General features: G+C 35.4%; 1 long non-coding RNA gene across 1 annotated transcript in view; it reads left to right on the top strand.

Moving 5' to 3' along the window:
* Positions 1–21,346, top strand: part of LOC115835885 — a 36,108-nt gene extending 14,762 nt beyond the window's left edge. Inside the window, exons 2-3 of the long non-coding RNA XR_004030843.1 lie at positions 16,911–17,141; positions 21,227–21,346. This is a non-coding gene — a long non-coding RNA (uncharacterized LOC115835885). The remainder of the gene's footprint in view (positions 1–16,910; positions 17,142–21,226) is intronic.
* Positions 21,347–22,570: the final 1,224 nt, after the last annotated feature.

Below are 22,570 nucleotides of genomic sequence, written 5' to 3'. Positions count from 1 at the left end.
AGTACCATTTATTAAATAGGGAATCCTTACCCCATTGCTTGTTTTTGTCAGGTTTGTCAAAGAACAGGTGGTTGTAGATGTGTTGTGTTATTTCTGAGGCCTCTGTTCTATGCCATTGGTCTATATATCTGTTTTGGTATCAGTACCATGCTGTTTTGGTTACTGTAGCATTGTAGTATAGTTTGAAGTCAGGTAGTGTGATGCCTCCAGCTTTGTTCTTTTTGCTTACGATTATCTTGGCTATGAGGGCTCTTTTTTGGTTCCATATGAACTTGAGAGTAGTTTTTTCCAATTCTGTGAAAAAAGTCATTGGGAGCTTGATGGAGATGGCATTGAATCTATAAATTACCTTGGACAGTATGGCCATTTTCATGATATTGATTCTTTTTATCCATGAGCATGGAATATTCTTCCATTTGTTTGTGTTCTCTTTTATTTCTTTCAGCAGTGGTTTGTATTTCTCCTCGAAGAGGTCCTTCACCTCCCTTGTAAGTTGGATTCCTAGGTATTTTATTCTCTTTGTAGCAGTTGTGAATGGGACTTCACTCATGATTTGGCCCTCTGTTTGTCTGTTATTGGTGTATAGGAATGCTTGTGATTTTTGCACATTGGTTTTGTATCCTGAGACTTTGCTGAAGTTGCTTATCAGCTGAAGGCCATTTTGGGCTGAGACGGTGCAGTTTTCTAAATATACAATCATGTCATCTGCAAATAGGGACGATTTGACTTCCTGTTTTCCTAATTGAATACAGTTTATTTCTTTCTCTTGCCTGATTGCCCTGGCCAGAACTTCCAACACTATGTTGAGTAGCAGTGGTGACAGAGGGCATCCTTGTGTTGTGCTGGTTTTCAAATGGAATGCTTCCAGCTTTTGCCCATGCAGTATGATATTGGTTGTGGGTTTGTCATAAATAGCTCTTATTATTTTGAAATACATTCCATCAATACCTAGTTTATTGAGAGTTTTTAGCATGAAGGGCTGTTGAATTTTATCAAAGGCATTTTCTGCATCTATCGAGATAATCATGTGGTTTTTGTCACTGGTTCTGTTTATGTGATGGATTACGTTTATTGATTTCCATATGTTGAACTAGCCCTACATCTCAGGGATGAAACCGACTTGATCCTGGTGGATAAGCTTTTTGATGTGCTACTGGATTCAGTTTGCCAGTATTTTATTGATGATTTTCGCATTGATGTTCATCAGGGATATTGGTCTAAAATTCTCTTTTTTTGTTGTGTCTCTGCCAGGCTTTGGTATCAGAATGATGCTGGTCTCATAAAATGAGTTAGGGAGGATTCCCTCTTTTTCTATTGATTGGAATAGTTTCAGAAGGAATGGTATGAGGTCTTCTTTGTACCCCTGGCAGAAATCGGCTATTAGTTCGTCTGGTCCTGGACTTTTTTTGGTTGGTAGGCTATTAATTATTGCCTCAATTTCAGAACCTGTTATTGGTCTATTCAGAGATTCAACTTCTTCCTGGTTTACTCTTGGGAGGGTGTATGTTTCCAGGAATTTATCCATTTCTTCTAGATTTTCTAGTTTATTTGCCTAGAGATATTTATAGTATTCTCTGATGATAGTTTGTATTTCTGTGGGATTGGTGGCGATATCCCCTTTATCATTTTTTATTGCATCTATTTAATTCTTCTCTCTTTTCTTCTTTATTAATCTTGCTAGCAGTCTATTTTGTTTATCTTTTCAAAAAACCAGCTCCTGGATTCATTGATTTTTTGAAGGATTTTTTATATCTCTATCTCCTTCAGTTCTGCTCTGATCTTAGTTATTTCTTGCCTTCTGCTAGCTTTTGAATGTGTTTGCTCTTGCTTCTCTGGTTCTTTTAATTGTGATGTTAGGGTGTTGATTTTAGATCTTTCTTGCTTTCTCTTGTGGGCATTTAGTGCTATAAATTTCCCTCTACACACTGCTTTAAATGTGTCCCAGATATTCTGGTACATTGTGTCTTTGTTCTCATTGGTTTCAAAGAACATCTTTATTTCTGCCTTCATTTCGTTATTTAACCAGTTGTCATTCAGGAGCAGGTTGTTCAGTTTCCATGTAGTTGTGCAATTTTGAGTAAGTTTCTTAATCCTAAGTTCTAATTTGATTGCACTGTGGTCTGAGAAACAGATTGTTGTGATTTCTGTTCGTTTACATTTGCTGAGGAGTGTTTTACTTCCAATTTTGTGGTCAATTATAGAATAAGTGCAATGTGATGCTGAGAAGAATGTATATTCTGTTGATTTGGGGTGGAGAGTTTTGTAGAATTCTATTAGGTCCGCTTGGTGCAGAGCCGAGCTCAAATCCTGGACATCCTTGTTAACCTTCTGTCTCATTGATCTTTCTAATATTGACAGTGGGGTGTTAAAATCCCCCATTATTATTGTGTGGGAGTCTAAGTCTCTTTGTAGGTCTCTAAGGACTTGCTTTATGAATCTGGGTGCTCCTTTATTGAGTGCATATATATTTAGGATAGTTAGCTTTTCTTGTTGAATTGATCTGTATACCATTATGTAATGGCCTTCTTTGTCTCTTTTGATCTTTGTTGGTTTAGAGTCTGTTTTATCAGAGACTAGGATTGCAACCCCTGCTTTTTTTTTGTTTTCCATTTGCTTGGTAGATCTTCCTCCATCCTTTTATGTTGAGCCTATGTGTGTCTCTGCATGTGAGATAAGTCTTCTGAATACAACACACTGATGGATCTTGACTCTTTATCTAATTTGCCAGTCTGTGTCTTTTAATTGGGGCATTTAGCCCATTTACATTTGAAGTTGATATGTTATGTGTGAATTTGATCCTGTCGTTATGATGTTAGCTGATTATTTTGTCCATTAATTGATGTCATTTCATCATATCGATGGTCTTTACACGTTGGCATGTTTTTGCAGTGGCTTGTACTGGTTGTTCCTTTCCATATTTAGTGCTTTTTTCAGGAACTCTTGTATGGCAGGCCTGGTGGTGACAAAATCTCTCAGCATTTGCTTGTCTGTAAAGAATTTTATTTCTCCTTCATTTATGAAGCTTAGTTTGGCTGGATATGAAATTCTGAGTTGAAAATTCTTTTCTTTAAGAATATTGAATATTGGCTCCAAATCTCTTCGGGCTTGTAGGGTTTCTGCCAGGAGATCCTCTGTTAATCTGATCGGCTTCCCTTTGTGGGTAACCCGACCTTGCTCCTTGGCTCCCCTTAACATTTTTTCCTTCATTTCAACCTTGGTTGACAATTATGTGACAATTATATGTCTTGGTGTTGCTCTTCTCGAGGAGTATCTTTGTGGTGTTCTCTGTATTTCTTGAATTTGAATGTTGGCCTGCCATGCTACATTGGGGAAGTTCTCCTGGATAATATCCTGAAGAGTCTTTTCTAACTTGGTTCCATTCTCCCCATCACTTTCAGGAACACCAATTAAACGTAGATTTGGTCTTTTCACATAGTCCCATATTCCTTGGAGGCTTTGTTCATTTCTTTTCACTCTATTTTCTCTAATCTTGTCTTCTCATTTTATTTCATTAATTTGATCTTCAATCACTGATCTCCTTTCTTCCGCTTGATTGAATTGGCTATTGAAGCTTGTGCATACGTCACGAAGTTCTTGTGCTGTGTTTTTCAGCTCCATCAAGTCATTTAAGGTCTTCTCTACACTGTTTATTCTAGTTAGCCATTTGTCTAACCTTTTTCAAGGTTTTTAGATTGCTTGCGATGGGTTAGAACATGCTCCTTTAGCTTGGAGAAGTTTGTTATTACCGACCTTCTGAAGCCTACTTCTGTCAACTCATCAAAGTCATTCTCCGTTCAGTTTTGTTCTGTTGCTGGCGAGGAGTTGCAATCCTTTGGAGGAGAAGAGGCACTCTAGTTTTGGGTATTTTCAGCTTTTCTGCTCTGGTTTCTCCCTATATTTGTGGTTTTATCTACCTTTGGTCTTTGATGTTGGTGACCTACAGATGGGGTTTTGGTGTGGATGTCCTTTTTGTTGATGTTGATGCTATTCCTTTCTGTTTGTTAGTTTTCCTTCTAACAGTCAGGCCCCTCAGCTGAAGGTCTGTTGGAGTTTGCTGGAGGTCCACTCCAGACCCTGTTTGCCTGGGTATCACCAGCAGAGGCTGCAGAACAGCAAATATTGCAGAACAGCAAATATTGCTGCCTGATCCTTCCTCTGGAAGCCTCTTCCCAGAGGGGCACCCACCTGTATGAGGTGTCTGTCAGCCCCTATTGTGGGGTGCTTCCCATTCAGGCTACATGGGGGTCAGAGACACACTTGAGGAGGCAGTCTATCCATTCTCAGAGCTTGAACACTGTGCTGGGAGAACCACTGATCTCTTCAGAGCTGTCAGACAGGGACGTTTAAGTCTGCAGAAGTTGTCTGCTCTCTTTTGTTCAGCTATGCCCTGCCCACAGAGGTAGAGTCTATAGAGGCGGTAGGCCTTGCTGAGTTGCAGTGGGCTCCACCCATTTAGAGCTTCCCGGCCACTTTGTTTACCTACTCAAGCCTCAGCAATGGCAGACACCCCTCCCCCTGCCAGGCTGCAGGCCCGCAGGTGGATCTCAGACTGCTGTGCTAGTAGTGAGCAAGGCTCTGTGGGCATAGGACCTGCTGAGCCAGGCACAGGAGGATATCTCTTGGTCTGCAGTTGCTAAGACCATCAAAAAGCACAGTATTTTGTCAGGAGTGCACTGTTTTTCCAGGTACAGTCTGTCACCGTTTCCCTTGGCTAGGAAAGGGAAACCCCCCGACCCCTTGCACTTCCCGGGTGAGGTGATGCCCCGCCCTGCTTTGGCTCGCTGTCCATGGGCTGCACTCACTGTCCAACCAGTCCCAGTGAGATGAACCAGGTACCTCTGTTGGAAATGCAGAAATCACCCGTCTTCTGTGTCCATCTTACTGGGAGCTGCAGACTGGAGCTTTTCCTATTAGACCATCTTGGAAGCACTCCCTTGCTTATATTTTCTTCCACTTTGTAATTTATCTTTTTCAAGTATGCGATAGTGACTGGTGTCTTTCAGAGACCAAAATATTTCAAGTTTGATGAAGTTTATGATTTTTTCCATGGTTTGTGCTTTTTGCATACTAGGAAATCTTTTTCTATTCTTGAAAACAAGATTTTCTTCTATATTTTCTTGAATACATTTCTTATCTTCTGTTTTGCTCTGTGATCCACTGTAAGTTAATTTCAACCCTTGATGTGAGGTAAGGATATATATTCATTTTTTTCCAAATGGATATTCATTTATTTTAGAGACATCTTTCAAAAGAATGTCTATTCTATATTCTACATTTTCACACCTTTATTGAAAATCAGTTGAGCATGTATGAGGTAGCATATTTCTTTGTTTCCTACTCTGTTCTAATCACATGCATGTCCATCCTACACAAATACCACACTTTCCTTATTACTGTTTTTTTCTTAAAATTGATCAGTATAAATACTACACTTTTATTTGCCTTTTTCAAAATTGTTTTGACTATTCTGAACTATTTGTATTTTAATATACACTAAGTTATTTCTACTTTCAATGACTGTTCTCTACTTTATGGATTTTGTTCATACATAGTGCAATGGAGAAATGTGTAGGAGAAGCAATAGGTAAAAAATCTGGCTTTTTCTTGGCTAGATAAAATGCATCCAGTCATCATAACCAATACATGTTCTAAATTTAGCTATGCTGTAATTAATATACATTCAAAACTTTCCAAATAAATGCTTCAAATAATTCTACCAATTATTTGCCATTAATTAATCTATCTAGTATACTGAATTATATTTTAAATATTCAGCCTGAAATACCTGAAACTATTAGATTAAAAATTAATTCAAAATGCTTATAAGCACAGGCTTTTAGCACTTAAAAAAAGTTAAGAAACTTATAAAATTCCCAAACTGAGAAATATAAATAATTTAAAAATCCATTTGTCCATTTAGACAGCTAAAACTCATGAAGCATACACAAGTAGCTCAGATTTTTACAAAAATCTAATTTTTTCAATTACATCTAATTTTGCTTATTAAAGTAATCTAGAAATCATTTTACTTGTCTACCTAAAGACCAAGGGGCATAATTATAAAAGTAAGATTCGTTTTATTTCCATTAGGAAAAGACTGTCTTAAGTAAAATGAAATAAGGATCTTTTTCAAGGAAAGTGTAATAGGAAAAACAGTATGTAATACATGACACAAAACCAAAAGCATTAAATTTTAAAGACTAAAATATTAACAAAACTGGATAATGAAATAAAAAATAAATAAAAATATATATTAACTAGATACCACTTCATGTTTGTCTCTCTAGTAGAAAATAAGTGTTCTAAAATATGATTAAGCATAATAATTTCTTTTCTGACTATTGGAAGTATTTCTTTCCAAAATGTTTTGTTTTATTTTTTGACTACACTCAGACACTTTTATTCATGTTTTAATGATACTCACCTCTCTTTTGCTCTTTCCTTTCTTCTTCCTTAATGAAATGCACTTTAGAGAATGTACGTAGTCACTGAAAAGTATTGATTTGATGAAACTGAACAAAAGATAGAGAAATAATTTGTATTAGGCAGTTTCTAAGATGGCTCTCAGTGACTTTCTCCTCCAGATATTTATTCTCATTTGTAATGCCATTCCCTTGAGCATGGGCTTATCTAATGTCTTGCTTTTGACAAATAGAGTATAACAAAATTGGTGGGATTTCACCTTTGACATTAGGTTTCAAAAAGCATCCTGGTTGCAGGCAATTTTTTGTCGTGGGCACCTTCTCTTGTTCTCTTTCGCTTGTTGTAGGAAGCCAGGTACCATGTGGAAAGCTGCCTTTTGGAGATCCTCAGTGGCAAAGTGTGATGTCTTCAACCATCATCCAGTAGGGATCTAAATCTGTCGATAGTCATATGAAGAGATTGGAAAGGTATCCTCCCTGAAGAATCTTAGATGAAGGTAGTAGTCCTAGCCTACAAACGGATTGTAGTTTGTGAAATGCCCTGAGCCTGTGTACCTGGTTAAGCCATGCCTAGGTTCCTCAACTCACAGAAATTGTGATATAATAATGTTTGCCTTTTTAAACCGACAAATTCTGGAGTAATTTTTTACATAGTATAGTAGGGTGGAGAGTAGTCCCTTAAAGGGTATGTCCACCAGGAATCTCAGAATGTTACTTCATTTGGAATAAGATCTTTGCCGGTATAATTAAGGTAAGAATCTTAAAATGAGATTATCTTAGATTATGTTGGGGCATAAATCCAATAACAGGGGTCTTTATAATAAGAAGGGAAGACACAGAAACATACAAAGATGAAGAGGATATAAAGATGGAGGCAGAGATTTCAGTGATGTGTCTACTAGCAAAGGAAACCCAAGAATTGCCTGCAACCAGAAACTAGGAGAGAGGCATGAAACAGATTTTCTTCAGAGCCTCCAGAAGGTGCAGATGCCTTGATTTTGCAGTTCTGACCTCCAGAACTAAGAGAGGATAAATTCCTGTTGTTTTAAGTCAAGTTTGTTGTAATTTGTTATAGCAGTCTTGGGAAACTAATGCAGCCGTAGATAAATGGCACATATGTTAGAAAAAGGAGCATGTAATTGTCAAATTTTTACTGTAATATGTTACTTATAAATTATGAACATGAGCAAGACACATAGAAGATAAAAATGATACAATAAGTGAAAGTCACTAACTTGTAATAATGGCAGGAAATTGCTACATGCTTTGTTTTAAACTTATTTAAAAGGATTTTTATCATTAGTATAGTATCTTAGTATCTATGCAGAGCCCAACTGTAACTTAATAGTGTGCTAAACAAAGTACATTTCTGTCTTTGTGCATACACATACACACAGACAGGCACACATGTATGTATATATATATATATATATACATATATGTGTGTGTGTGTGTGTATGGAAATAGAGATTTTAAATTTACTAAGTAAATGTGAAGTTCGAGTCCAATAAAATTCTGTGACTTATGTTAACATTCACTGTTCAGCAATATTTTGTTATTGCTTTTGTTGCTGTTCAATCATCATTTTTTTTCTTTCTACTGTCTGCACTCAATTTTAGGCATGAGAAGCCTGGGAATTGAATATATTAGACTCTTGTTTAAGGTTTCTGGATATGATTACCTTCTGTGAAATGCAGTTACTCAAAACTTAGAAGGTAGAAAATTAGTCAGAAGCCATGATCTTATGTGTCTAAGAACAGCAGCTAAAATATGACTTTGCAAAAAGGGGCTTTGCAGTGACCTTCATATTTCCCTGCCATCACATGAAGCCTGTAGATGAATTGTGACGTTGGTAGTGGTTTTGTACAGATTTCTGAGTTTGCATGTAAATAGCAACATTTAGGCTATCAAGAACATGGCAGAGGCATCAATTCCAAACTACTTTCATTGTCACCAATTTCTGCTCCTTTAGCCTGCCCCCAGTATTAAACCCTCTTCTATTTGAAATACCTTGGATGTTTGCATTATTTTTGACAATCTATGTTTGTCAGTTAAATAGAAGTTGAATTTAGAGCAAATCTTAAAAATAAAATATTTGAAATAAAATATTATTAAAATAAAATAAAAATGAAATAAAATCATAACAAATATTACAATTTATTTTAATAGAGGTTTCGTGTATAATGATGTAGCAAGATAAAAGTTTGGAGAAAATAACTATATGATTCTAGTTTTATTTTAAGAAAAAATAAAAGAAATAATGTAAAAGTGTAGACTTGGATTGTCTGCATTTTTTTCCCACATCTTAACAAATTCTGTGTGAGGTCAACCAGTAATTTAAAAAATAAAGTTATCTTATGTTATGTGTGGCTCCCCAGAAGCAGTACCTGACATAAAAACATGACTGCAAGTGTATTTGGGAGGTAAGGACAGGAAGAACTGTGAGACAATGACAATGTGAAATGAAGATGGAAGAAAAAACAAGAAAATGTGTATTAGTTACTGGGTTGCCACAGTGGAAAACTAGGACTTAATCCTTCTAGGGCCCCTAGAAGAAAGAATATCTAGAACTAAAATAAATCTTAGAATTTTAAGTACTAACAGATCCTATGTGCCTTGTTATCATACTCCTAAAACAACAAACGAGTCAGATTTTAGATCTGGGTTTAATTAATCCTATCTTCTTAATAAAAAATTTATTTTTAATATGTAGACAATGGGAAGCCACAAATGAGACTTCACTTAGTCAAGTAAAGGTTGATAAAAGCTGTAACTTAATTTCCACACCAATGATAGTTGTTTTAGATATTTTGTGCAAAACATAAAATTAATACTCATTGAGGTTCAATATTTAAAAATAAGTACCAATGAAAAGTTATCAAGAATTAGATTTTGGAAAATATGAAAATTTTTATTATTAAAAGAAATTTACTAGTAGGTGATTCCCTTAGAGAACATATGGAGGTAATGGAACAAGGTGTGGTTTCAAAGCCACTGCTAAACCGAAAATGCCCTAAAAAGTACACATTTGATGCCATCAACATAAAGGTATTTATTTCTAAACTAATTGAAAGTCCCTCGTGTTTCTGACATTTAATATTTTTTTATTTGAAGAAACTTAAAAGCAGGCTTATGAAATATGCTTTCAGTAGGAAATGTGGGCTCTAAAATGTTGAGGAGCATTAGTACAGACAGAATGATTTCATGGGGGAAAAAAAAATAAAAAATAAAAAACAGGAAGAGCCTAGCATGGAAAGCAGGATAGCTTGTCTGGATACCAGGTTTGGGGATGAATGTGAGTTTAAGGCTGTTTCTACTAATCACTTCCATCACACAATCATTCAAGTCAGACAACCGGTTTCACTGGCTTTTTGACCTTATTAACATGATGCTTGACAAAATTGATTCAACAATTCAGTTGAAATGGCAGGACCACAAACAGTCTTAGGCTCTGCAAATGCTACCTATAATTTCAAGTCAATCGACAGCATTCACTGTGTGCAGAGCATGTGTATAATGCAATAATTGTTTTAAACTTTTTCTCTTCTCCTAAACCTGCTAATCCTGCTCTCCCCACTTTACTCTCAAGAGATTGCTTTGATTCCTACTTCAGAGAGAAAATATACCAAAAAAAATTATATTATGACATCCCATTCACACAAATCTTAACTGCCATTTATGGTGTATTTTGATAAATATTCCTGACTTTCAGAGACCTCAATATGCTTATACCCTGATAACCATAGTTTTATTGTTGTTGTTGTCATTGCTTTCATTTTAAACTTGGAATGTGAATTTCACTCAGCAGAGCATTCTTTTGAGGAAAAATACTATGACATCTCCAAGATCACTCCACTAGAATATATTTTTCTTTTTCAAATCCTATTCCCTTGTGGACAATATTTCTTTTCTTCAATTAAACATTTATCCAGTACTTTTTAAACCTCTGACATAGGAATTTTATGACTATGGAATGGCTTAACTGGTTTAACTAAAACCAGTTTTATTCTAATTTTTAACCAAAAAATAAGTAGAAAAAGACATAACATAAAAAAGAAGAATCATTTTGTAATTTCCTTATGTTAGTTTTCTTAGCACATACCTTAGCATCTATGTAAGGAACAAGATTACAAATGTAACAAGAGCTCTCAAGTATAAAACTTCTAAAATGCTGACTAGTAGCCCAAAGATGCTTGTTTCAATACAGAGTTAAAATAGGCTACAACTCCTAGTTGCTGTATATTATACATTGTTAACTAATTCCACATTTGTGTGATTTCAATATAATTTGGATTCATTCAGAGAAGCATTTTTTTCTTATTCTTGGTAGAAAAAAATATGCAAGCAGGACTATTTGAATATAATATATTGGATAGTATAATAGGATGGTTACAGTCTGTAATCTTAAAAAAATTATAGCTGAACACATAGCTTCTTTGTACTGGGAATGCCAGACAATTCTTGGATAAAAGGAACAATGGAGTTCATCAGATCTTCCTAACAACACAAAATGACATGGCCTGTTATACCAAATACTTTCTATAAAATTCACTTAGCCAATCAAAGATATTTGTTTTGCAATTGAAATGCTCATACCTTAATAAGAATAGCTCATGACTAGCATGAAAAGTAAATACTCATAAAAATGTCCATTGCCGATATATTTGAATAAATCATACTATTCAATTAATGGAGGGAAAATAGTTCTGTCAATTGTGATTTCATCTCTTCTTTGTGTATATTTCAGAAAGTGAAAAAAAGTGATAACAGTAGAATTATTCACTAAATACCAAATTGAAAAAAAGCACTTCAACAATAACACAAAACATAAAAACATAAACAAGATAGTAAATTTGTCTTAAGTAATGTTGAGTTGTACTCCACTCTTTTCATCTTAACGGACATTAATGAAGTTTATCTATTAATATGGACAAGGAGAATAAATTCCTGTTGCCTCATTTTCCCTCAAGCACAAGCAGTTATCTTTTTTTCCTGACTACTAAAGGGAGAGGTGGCAGTATTACTAGTAGCCTCCTGCCAGTGACATAATAGCAAGCCTAGAAATAGTACTTGAGCAAATATTTGGCCCTACCTCTGCCCATTAATCTTTGGAAATTAATAAACTTTTCTCTCTCATTTTCTTATTTGTAAATAAAGAATAAAAATGTCCAACTCTCTGATTCAAAACTACGACAAAATATATATGAAAATCTTTATCAAAAACTAAAAAACATCAAAGTCATATAAGATAATCTTAATTTGCTTTTTAATGAAGGTACAAAGAGGTTGATCTCGAAAAATATTTTGATACTGGGTTTAACATGCCTATTTCCAGCTGCTTTATCTGTTACTGTTCAGTGCTCTTTCAGGGTTATTAACCCAACAATTACAACAACAATGCCACTGGATGTAGAATTGACACATTTTCTTCTCATGCATTAATAAATTGTTTTCTTCAGTATGAAGGGAAACGAATATTAGGAAAAACTAGTCAGTATTTCCTAATATTTGTCATTTGTGGGCCATATTCATTTCACTTACACAATATGTATTTTCTTATAACTTTAGTAAAGGAGAATAAAGACTTTTGCTTAAGGAAGGAAGGCATTCATTTGTAATTAAACATAAAATTCTAGCAGTCAGAGACACCCAAGTTAGAATTATGTCTCTGACTCTTACAGACTTTTATCAATGAGGCAATTACTTAACTCCTGACTCAGTTGATTAAGCTGTAAAATAATAATAATAATATCTGTCATGCAAATTTGTGAAGATAATTATAAAATGTATATAAAAGTTTGGGATAAGGACGAACAGGCAGAAAGCATGTGAAACTGACAACTTATTAGTATTATAATATGGTTTCCAATATTTCATAACTACTATCAACCTTAGTAAATTTAGGTAATCATTATAAACTTCAATTCTCTAGTATAAAATGAGATATTAAATAAGGTAAATGTTGGATGGCCACTTCCAGTTTCACGAATGCTACAACCCACATCAAACCACAAGAAACAATTTTACAATGACCACCTACTTCAATTAAATAAAGGGATTTGTTTCCACGTAAAGTATGAAGCAGACTCCCTAGAAAAGTTCATCACTTACCTCCATTCATATAGAGCAAAAATAGGCAAACATTTTCTGTAAAGGTTAAGACAGTGAACATTTTAGCCTTTGTAGGTCATACAGATTCTGTAGCAATTCTCAGTTGTGTTGTAGCACAAAAGCAACAATAGACAGCATGTAAACAAGTGAGCATAGCTGTGTTCTAATAAAATTTTATTTATGGACACTAAATTGAATGTTGCATAACTTTAATATGTCATGAAATATTCTTATGCTTTTTTTTCAAGGCCTTAAAAATGCAAAAACCCTTCTTAGATCATTGGCCATACAAAACAGCTGGTAGGCTGGTTTTTGCCTGTAGACTTTAGTTTACTGACCCTGCATAGATCATTTTTGGTTAGTTGGAACTAAGCCCTAAGTTTTAAAAAGAGTGGCTCTTTGTCTATTAAAAAACATCAAATTTCATGGAATGCATTTTTTAATTTATTTTTTTCCCAAATTAATTTACTTTTTAAAAAAAATGTTTGAGTCAGAACCTCACTGTGTCACCCAGGCTGGAGTGCAGTGGGATGATCTCTGCTCACTGCAACCATCGCCTCCCAGGTTCAAGCAATTCTTGTGCCTCAGCCTCCCTAGTAGCTGGAATTACAGGCATGTGCCACCATGCTCAGGTAATTTTTTTGTATTTTTAATAGAGATGAGGTTTTGCTATGTTGCCTAGGCTGGTCATGAACTCCTGGCCTCAAGTGATCCACCTGCCTGGGCCTCCCAAAGTGCTAGGATTACAGGCATGAGCCACCATGCCCAGCCTGTATTTTAAAAAATATATGCATATATCAGGTATATATATTTTTGAGTTATATTATCATTGCTTACTTGGTAGATAAAAGACTAAAAGTCTTTTGCAAAATTTGTATTTTTGCTAAAATTTTAAAACATCGGTGATTCTTTTTCAAAAGGGTTAGAGCTCTTTTCAGAATGACAAAGTTAATAAAATGTGGAAACAATATTTTATTGCCCCCCCCAGTACATATATTTGGCTTTATTCTGATGATAATTGTGGTGTCTGTTTCAGTATGCAGTCATACATCATTACACATTGAAACAGTGTTAATATATGCCAGAACTGCAGCAGTACCAAAATATTTGTAGACCTTGGGAAACCAGCACAAACTACTGTTTTTGCAAGATGCATGAAGAGAAAAACAAACTTCTTGATGACAGTGATTAGCAAATTGTTTTCAGAAACAAAGAGAAACAGAGTAATGTAATTTTTCAAATATAGAAGTCGAATTCAGTACAAATTAGTGACTAGGGGTATGAAGATGCATGGCAGTATTTTTTTGCCAGTGGCGTACTTACCTTGACATGCTTAATTTATTAAGAAGGAAAACCTTGAGAAGGTATTTATAAATTAATGGATCACATCCTTTACTTTCCAACATGGTTTTATGGCTGTTGCCTTCTTAAAAACTTTTATTTGTAGGAGAGGTAAAAAGAAAAACCCAAACTGGAAGAATGTTCTTTGTTCTACTGGGAAACAGGGTTAATGTCATCTGCAAAGCAGGATAGTGACCACAGTCAGAATTTAGCCCTTTTAATTGCATCTTTTTTGTTGTTGTTGTTTGTTTAGACCAATTATATGTTCTCACATCTTTGATGGGAAATCAAATTAAATTCATGACTTTTTGAAGCAATTTTCAATTATTGTCACCCAGGTATTGTCATACTGAAACCTATAGATTGTGGCACAGACTGGCTAAATTCCATCTTGATTGTGCCAAACAATGTGCTATTTTTAATTATTCCTTAGGAAAAGATTCTGTCTTTGACAGCTATTGTAACAGAGTACTGGCATAGCTTTTCAACAAGTGAGTATTATTTTTGGCTGCTTCTACCTGACCTAAGAATTTGACATACAAAATAATTAAATAAAGTTTAAGCAAATTTATTGCTTAAAGGAGCTCTTTTTCCTAAATGTGAATGCCTATCTCCTGATTCTTTTGGGGTATTCTGTTTCTTCCTTTGTATTGGGTAAAAATGGTATATTTTTACACAATTCTTAAATCAACTGTTGTAAAAAGTTGATCACTTTCTCATTGGATTTGTAAAATATTACCACCATATGGGAGAAATATATAACTGTATATGATCTTTTTAACACATACCGTTTTATTCATTTGGCTTTTTTTGGTATGTGAGATGAGAAGAAAAGAAAAGGAAAAGATCTTCAGTCCTCAATTCTAAAACATAGGTATACACGTATCCACTTTTGATGTGACCAAACTTAGATCTTATGTTGGGGGTAAAATGCTATGTAAAGTAATGTAAGAGGATACAAAAGTGTCACAGAACCTGCAGAACCTCTGAGAAGCTGATGTGCACCATTGCTACATGGAGATTAAGGGGTCTGTAGCTGGACCCAAGATATTTTACCTGTATGCACATCCTGGAACTATCGATTTATGTAATTTTGACTTTGTGGATGCAGGACTGAAGGTCTTCTACAATCAAGGAAGAAAAAGAGAGATTAGCATGAGATGAAAGGGTGGAGACTGGGAGAAAATGCCAAACACATTAAGAATCTGCACAGCAAAAGAAACTATCATTAGAGTGAACAGGCAACCTACAGAATGGGAGAAAAATTTTTCAGTCTATCCATCTGACAAAGGGCTAATATCAGGAATCTACAAAGAACTTACACAAATTTACAAGAAAAAAAGCAACCCCATCAAAAAGTGGGCCAAGGATATGAACAGACACTTCGCAAAAGAAGACATTTATGCAACCAACAAACATATTAAAAAAAGCTCGTCATCACTGGTCATTAGAGAAATGCAAATCAAAACCACAATGAGATACCATTTCATGCCAGTTAGAATGGTGATCATTTAAAAGTCAGGAAACAACAGATGCTGGAGAGGGTGTAGGGAAATGTACACTGTTGGTGGGACTGTAAGTTAGTTCAACCATTGTGGAAAACAGTGTGGTGATTCCTCAAGGATCCAGAACTAGAAATACCATTTGACCCAGCAATCCCATTACTGGGTATATACCCAAAGGATTATAAATCATTCTACTATAAAGACACATGCACATGTATGTTTATTGCAGCACTATTCACAATAGCAAAGATTTGAAACCAACGCAAATGCCCATCAATGATAGACTGGATAAAGAAAATGTGGCAAATGTACACCATGGAATACTATGCAGTTGTAAAAAAGCATGAGTTCATGTCCTTTGCAGGGACATGGATGAAGCTGGAAACCATCATTCTCAGCAAACGAACACAAGAACAGAAAAGCAAACACCGCACATTCTCAATCATAAGTGGGAGTTGAACAATGAGAACACATGGACACAGGGAGGGGAACATCACATACCGTGGCCTGTCGTGGGGTGGGGGATGGGGGAGGGATAGCATTAGGAGAAATACCTAATGTAGAAGATGGGTTGATGGGTGCAGCAAACCACCATGGCATGTGTATACCTATGTAACAAACCTGCACATTCTGCACATGTACCCCAGAACTTAAAGTATATATATAAAAAAAGAATGATAAAAAGAAAGAGCCAGTAGTGGGAGTCTACTGTTTCTCAAGGAAAGGATAACAGTAGAAGTCAAGGTATGTAGTAGAAGAAATTTTTACATTGTGACTGCCTTCCTCTGGAAAATATGGCTCAATGTCAGGCCGTGTGTCAACTTGAATGCTCTGACTACCTCAGGAAAAATAATATCTTCAAGAAGACAGAATGTAGGAAGTTTTCTTCTCTATGGATTAAGGTAAGTAAACAATAGAAGGAAGAAAAAAATAGTATTGCCCCACCACAGGGAAAAGCCATTTTTCATTCATTTATTTATTCATTCACTTATTCTTTTTGAAAAAAATTTGCCTTCTTGGTCTTGTAAATCTTTACTGAAAACTACTATTTTAGAATAAATGTGGCATTATGACCATAAAAGTACCCATCACTTGGCTTTGCTGAAATATAAAACAAATCATAAGAGAGGAAGGGGATCTAATATACATAAGAATATGAGTACCTTCAGGAAGGAAAGAAACAAGTCTATACCTGATCATTGGTAGTTACAGTTAGGAGACATGTACGAATGGGAAAATTGGCTCAGAGCATAATAGTGCAAGAGCAAAAGTACTGGTGCTATGTTACCTGAAGGCAGTGGCATCTAGGCTACTGAACTAGTATCAAGGAGAGGAGTACAGGTTCTGTGGAAGACAACGATTATCTGCCTTGCAAGAGGCTGATGTCAGAAGCTTTTTCAGAAGTCCTAGTGGATTGCTAGAGCTCTCAAAATAAAGTCTGAGCATAAGTATATGTCTTTGTCAGTTAATGGTGCTATAACAAATTACCATAGACTTGGTGGCTTAAACAATAAACATTTATTTCTCACAGTTCTGGAACCTAAAAGTCCATGATCAAGGTGTCAGCAGAGCAATGTCTGGTGAGAGTCAGCTTTTTGATGTGCAGATGCCTCCCTGACTTAATCTCACATGTTGGAGAGCAAGAAAAGAGGATGTTTTCCTGTCACTTCCTATAAGGGTGCTAATCACAGTGATGTGGGCTCCACTCTTATGACCGAATTATCTCCCAAAGGCTCCATCTCCTAATATCATCATATTGAAGGTTAGAACTTATTTCAATATGCGAATTTGGGAGGATATAAACATTCACTTCGTAATAGATATAGACTGACAACTGAGGCCAGCTTGAGGAAAGTTAATTGTGCTTGACCTAAGAGGGACTAAGATCCCTTTCCTTTGTAAGATTATGGCAGTTTGTACTAGGTCTTACTCCAAGAAAATATTATGAAATATACCATCAGTGTTTGTTCTGTGGAGGACTGGAGTTCAACAAAGCCAGTGTGTAACACCAAAGAGTAAAGGCAAAAAAGAGAAGTTTAGTGGTATTTATTCTTAGATGAACTCTTAATAGTTTAAGTGTGAAAGTCATTCAGACCACCATTATGGATTGCATAAGCTTCTATAGTTTTAGGAAATCTGAAGAGCATACCAAGTGTTAGATACTGGGATTGATCCAAGTTTGAAATGTCAAACATTTATTTTATTTTACTTGAAAACTAAAATAGATATGTGGAATTTGTGCTTGAAATTTTTGCATCCAGTCATATTTTAATACTTACTAAAGTCTATTAATCCTTATATATGATCTATAAGGAGAGAAGCATTTCCTTTTTGGAAAATTTTTAGTTGTGGATTTCATGAAATAAACAATAATTGTAGTATGGGAGTGGATTCTAGGATTTTTTTTTAATCTTATGAATTCCAAGTTTGGAACCAGAGTAAGGTGAGTGAGATAGCTGCATCAGGTTGGAAAAATCAACGAGGTACAAAACAACTACATAATCATATCCCTTGTAAGTTGGATTCCTAGGTATTTTATTCTCTTTGAAGCAATTGTGAATGGGAGTTCACTCATGATTTGGCTCTCTGTTTGTCTGTTATTGGTGTATACGAATGCTTGTGATTTTTGTACATTGATTTTGTATCCTGAGACTTTGCTGAAGTTGCTAATCAGCTTAAGGAGATTTTGGGTTGAGACAATGGGGTTTTGTAGATATACAATCATGTCATCTGCAAACAGGGACAATTTGACTTCCTCTTTTCCTAATTGAATACCCTTTATTTCCTTCTCCTGCCTGATTGCTCTGGCCAGAACTTCCAGCACTATGTTGAATAGGAGTGGTGAGAGAGGGCATCCCTGTCTTGTGCCAGTTTTCAGAGGGAATGCTTCCAGTTTTTGCCCATTCAGTATGATATTGGCTGTGGGTTTGTCATAGATAGCTCTTATTATTTTGAGATACGTCCCATCAATATCTAATTTATTGAGAGTTTTTAGCATGAAGCGTTGTTGAATTTTGTCAAAGGCCTTTTCTGCATCTATTGAGATAATCATGTGGTTTTTGTCTTTGGTTCTGTTTATATGCTGGATTACATTTATTGATTTGCGTATGTTGAACCAGCCTTGCATCCCAGGGATGAAGCCCACTTGATTATGGTGGATAAGCTTTTTGATAAAGCAATGGCAACAAAAGCCAAAATTGACAAATGGGATCTAATTAAACTAAAGAGCTTCTGCACAGCAAAAGAAACTACCATCAGAGTGAACAGGCAACCTACAGAATGGGAGAAAATTTTTGCAACCTACTCATCTGACAAAGGGCTAATATCCAGAATCTACAATGAACTCAAACAAATTTACAAGAAAAAAACAAACAACCCCATCAAAAAGTGGGCAAAGGACATGAACAGACACTTCTCAAAAGAAGACATTTATGCAGCCAAAAAACACATGAAGAAATGCTCATCATCACTGGCCATCAGAGAAATGCAAATCAAAACCACAGTGAGATACCATCTCACACCAGTTAGAATGGCCATCATTAAAAAAGCAGGAAACAACAGGTGCTGGAGAGGATGTGGAGAAATAGGAACACTTTGACACTGTTGGTGGGATTGTAAACTAGTTCAACCATTGTGGAAGTCAGTGTGGCAATTCCTCAGGGATCTAGAACTAGAAATTCCATTTGACCCAGCCATCCCATTACTGGGTATATACCCAAAGGACTATAAATCATGCTGCTATAAAGACACATGCACACGTATGTTTATTGCGGCACTATTCACAATAGCAAAGACTTGGAACCAACCCAAATGTCCAACAACGATAGACTGGATTAAGAAAATGTGGCACATATACACCATGGAATACTATGCAGCCATAAAAAAATGATGAGTTCATGTCCTTTGTAGGAACATGGATGAAACTGGAAAACATCATTCTCAGTAAACTATCGCAAGGACAAAAAACCAAACACTGCATGTACTCACTCATAGGTGGGAATTGAACAATGAGAACTCATGGACACAGGAAGGGGAACATCACACTCCATGGACTGTTGTGGGGTTGGGGGAGGGGGGAGGGACAGCATTAGGAGATATACCTAATGCTAAATGACGAGTTAATGGGTGCAGGAAATCAACATGGCACATGGATACATATGTACCAAACCTGCACATTGTGCACATGTACCCTAAAACCTAAAGTATAATAAAAAAAACTACATAATCAATATAAACATATTTACTGCAATATTTTAATGTAAAATGTAAAATACAAAATAGAACATCTTAAAATAAAGACAGGATTTGATCCTATACTTGTACAAATCTTCCTCCCTTACCTCACTCTAATCCTGGTGTTTGTTCCAATAAAAATTTATTTACAACAAGTTAATCCATGTGCCATGATTTGCCGAGGATTTTTTTTAAATAGTGCATGAAAATATTATATCGATCGATAGATAGATAGATAGATACATAGATAGATAGATAGATACATAGATACATAGATAGATAGATACATAGATGATAGATAGATAGATAGATAGATAGATAATAGGTAGATAGATACATAGATAGATAGATAGATAGATAGATAGATGATAGATAGATAGATAGATAGATGATAGATAGATAGATGATAGATAGATAGATAGATTGTGTTTCAGTGCCCTGTTAAATGTTGCCTCCAAAAGAAAATGCCTTACTGGCCTCAGCCTATTCCCCACCTACTCTGGAAAACATCAGATTTGGAAAAGAAAAGAAAAAAAAGAAGGAATAGGGAAACAAGAGAAAGCCAAATAAGTAAAATCAAAAAGCGGGGAAAAAAGGGAAAGAAGATAAAATGTGGTAAGAATGTAAACATGAACTATTTTTAAATCTAGTAAAATAATGTAAAATAAAATCCTCCAAGGATATGAATGTTTTAAAAGGAAAGAGTAGGTCAAATATATACTCAACTGAAACTCATGTAATAGGGAATTCTCTTGCATTCCTGGCAGATACCTCAGAGTTCAGGTACTTTTCTGTTGTGAAATTCTGAGCACTGAAGATTCTTGAATGCCTGGAAGTTGGGGTTGGGGAGTAAAAGAGAAGTAAACCAACTCCTGCTTTATTTTTTCCTAAAGCTCTTCATGAAAAGTAGCTTTTTCTTCTTCAGAAATAGTAATAACTTGACAATTCAGAGTCTCGTGTATCCATCTCCCTCAAACATTCAAAATTTAAAATTCCAAACTGGGTAAAATCCTAGAGAAGGATAATATCTACACTTTCCCTTAGCACTGCTAAATAGAAAAAACAGGTTGAGATTTTTGAAATGGAATTGTGGATAACCGCTACCCTTAAGTCATGCGTTTAGTGTTATCTTGTAGCAGGTCAAGACAAAGGGTTCTGTAACAAGACTACCGTCACTTAAATCTCTGCTTTTCCACTTATTAATCTGTGATCCTGAACATGTCATTTAAACTCTCTTTTCTTCAGTTTACTCTTCTGTAAAGTGGAGATAATGATAGTTCTTACTTTATAAAGTTATAATTAATATTAAATGAATTAAAGCACGTGGAGCTTTTGCCTGGTGCATAATTTTATAAATAACATACTTACAATAAGTTATTATATTCCTATCAAAAGTACCATTAAAATAGGAGATTAAGAAATCAGAATTGTGAAAAAATACATACCATTTTATACAGTGAGAATATTTTTGCAAACCACCAGTGAAATAGGAATAGTTGATAGGAAAGCCCTGAACAACTTCAGCTAGAGATCTGTAATAAAGATGATCTCTTTGTAACAAGGATTCCATTTTTTAGCTTGTAAACAATTTGGGTTTACTCTTTTTGTCCAAAGAAATGAAGCATAAAACATGAAACCATTAACATGAAAGCAGTGTTGGAAGAAGACAGGAACATGGAAGCATAAGATATAAGAAAGAGAAAGAGAGAGAGAGAGAGAATGAGGGAACTAAAGGTATGCATTATGCAAAGCGTTTCTTTTCCATTCAACTGACAGTAAGAAAATATTCCACATCGCAACTAAAAATATGCATGCATAAAAATCAACAAAAACTTTATAACACAATACCTTCATTAGATGGTCTCCTCTCCTCTCCTCCTTTTCCCTTCCTTTGTCTTCTATGCTATTCTAACAGATTTTTTACCTAAAGTGAATAAAAAAATGCGTGAATAAATTTTGAACAGTACTAATAGTACCAATGACATTATTTAAAGTGAGCAAACATGACATGATAGATAACAAACATGATGATATAAGACACTGAAGGAAGAAAAGAAGAAAAATAGGAAGGAAGGAAGGAAGGAAGGAAGGAAGGAAGGAAGGAAGGAAGGAAGGAAGGAAAAAAGTAACTAGAATTTGAGCAATATAAGAAGAGAATTCTGAGTTAGACCAAAGCAGCAGTATTTCCTAGATCCAAACACAATATAGTGTCTTCAATTCCATAGACAGGTGAAAATTAAAACTAGTAACAAATTTGACCTTTACCTAAGTTATAGTGCTATTTGTAATTATTTTTAAAATTATATGTGGAGATGATTTCATTACTTATCAAATAGTTAATTCATGTCATAAAACCATGTGTGAAAAATTAGTATCTTTACCCATGACCCCTTGAAAAATCCTTGAATATAAAGGACGAGGAATTGTCAAAGAACTATAGGAGGCAAGATTCTAGTGCCTTGTGTTGCAACACAAACAGATGACATTCCTTACACCAGTAGTTCTCAGACTTTACTAAGCACACAAATCATCTGCAGGGCCTGTTCAAACACAGATTACAAGGCCCCATACCTAGAAATTCTGATTCGGTAGGTTTGGGATGGTGTTTGACTGCTTCACATTTCTAACAAGTTTCCAGTGAATCTAATGAGAACCACTGTTTCACACAACGATTTATTCACCCCAGGTTTCAACATAAATGCTCACATTTTCTTTTCACATTATTCCTGAGAGATAGTGATACAGTTTGGTAGTGTCCACACCCAAATCTCACTTTGAATTGTAGTTCCCATAACCCCCTCTTGTGGTGGGAGGGACCCGGAGGAACACAATTGAATAATGGGGGCAGTTTCCCCCAAGCTATTGTCATGAGAGTAAGTTCTTATGAGATCTGATGGTTATATAAGGGGCTTCCCCCTTTGCTCAGTCTTCATTCTTCTCCTTTCTGTGGCCAAGTGA

Source organism: Nomascus leucogenys, chromosome 7b (genome assembly GCF_006542625.1).
Source record: "Nomascus leucogenys isolate Asia chromosome 7b, Asia_NLE_v1, whole genome shotgun sequence".
NCBI lineage: Eukaryota > Metazoa > Chordata > Mammalia > Primates > Hylobatidae > Nomascus > Nomascus leucogenys.
Note: the sequence above shows the minus strand (reverse complement) of the source record. Positions and strands in the feature narration are given on the sequence as shown.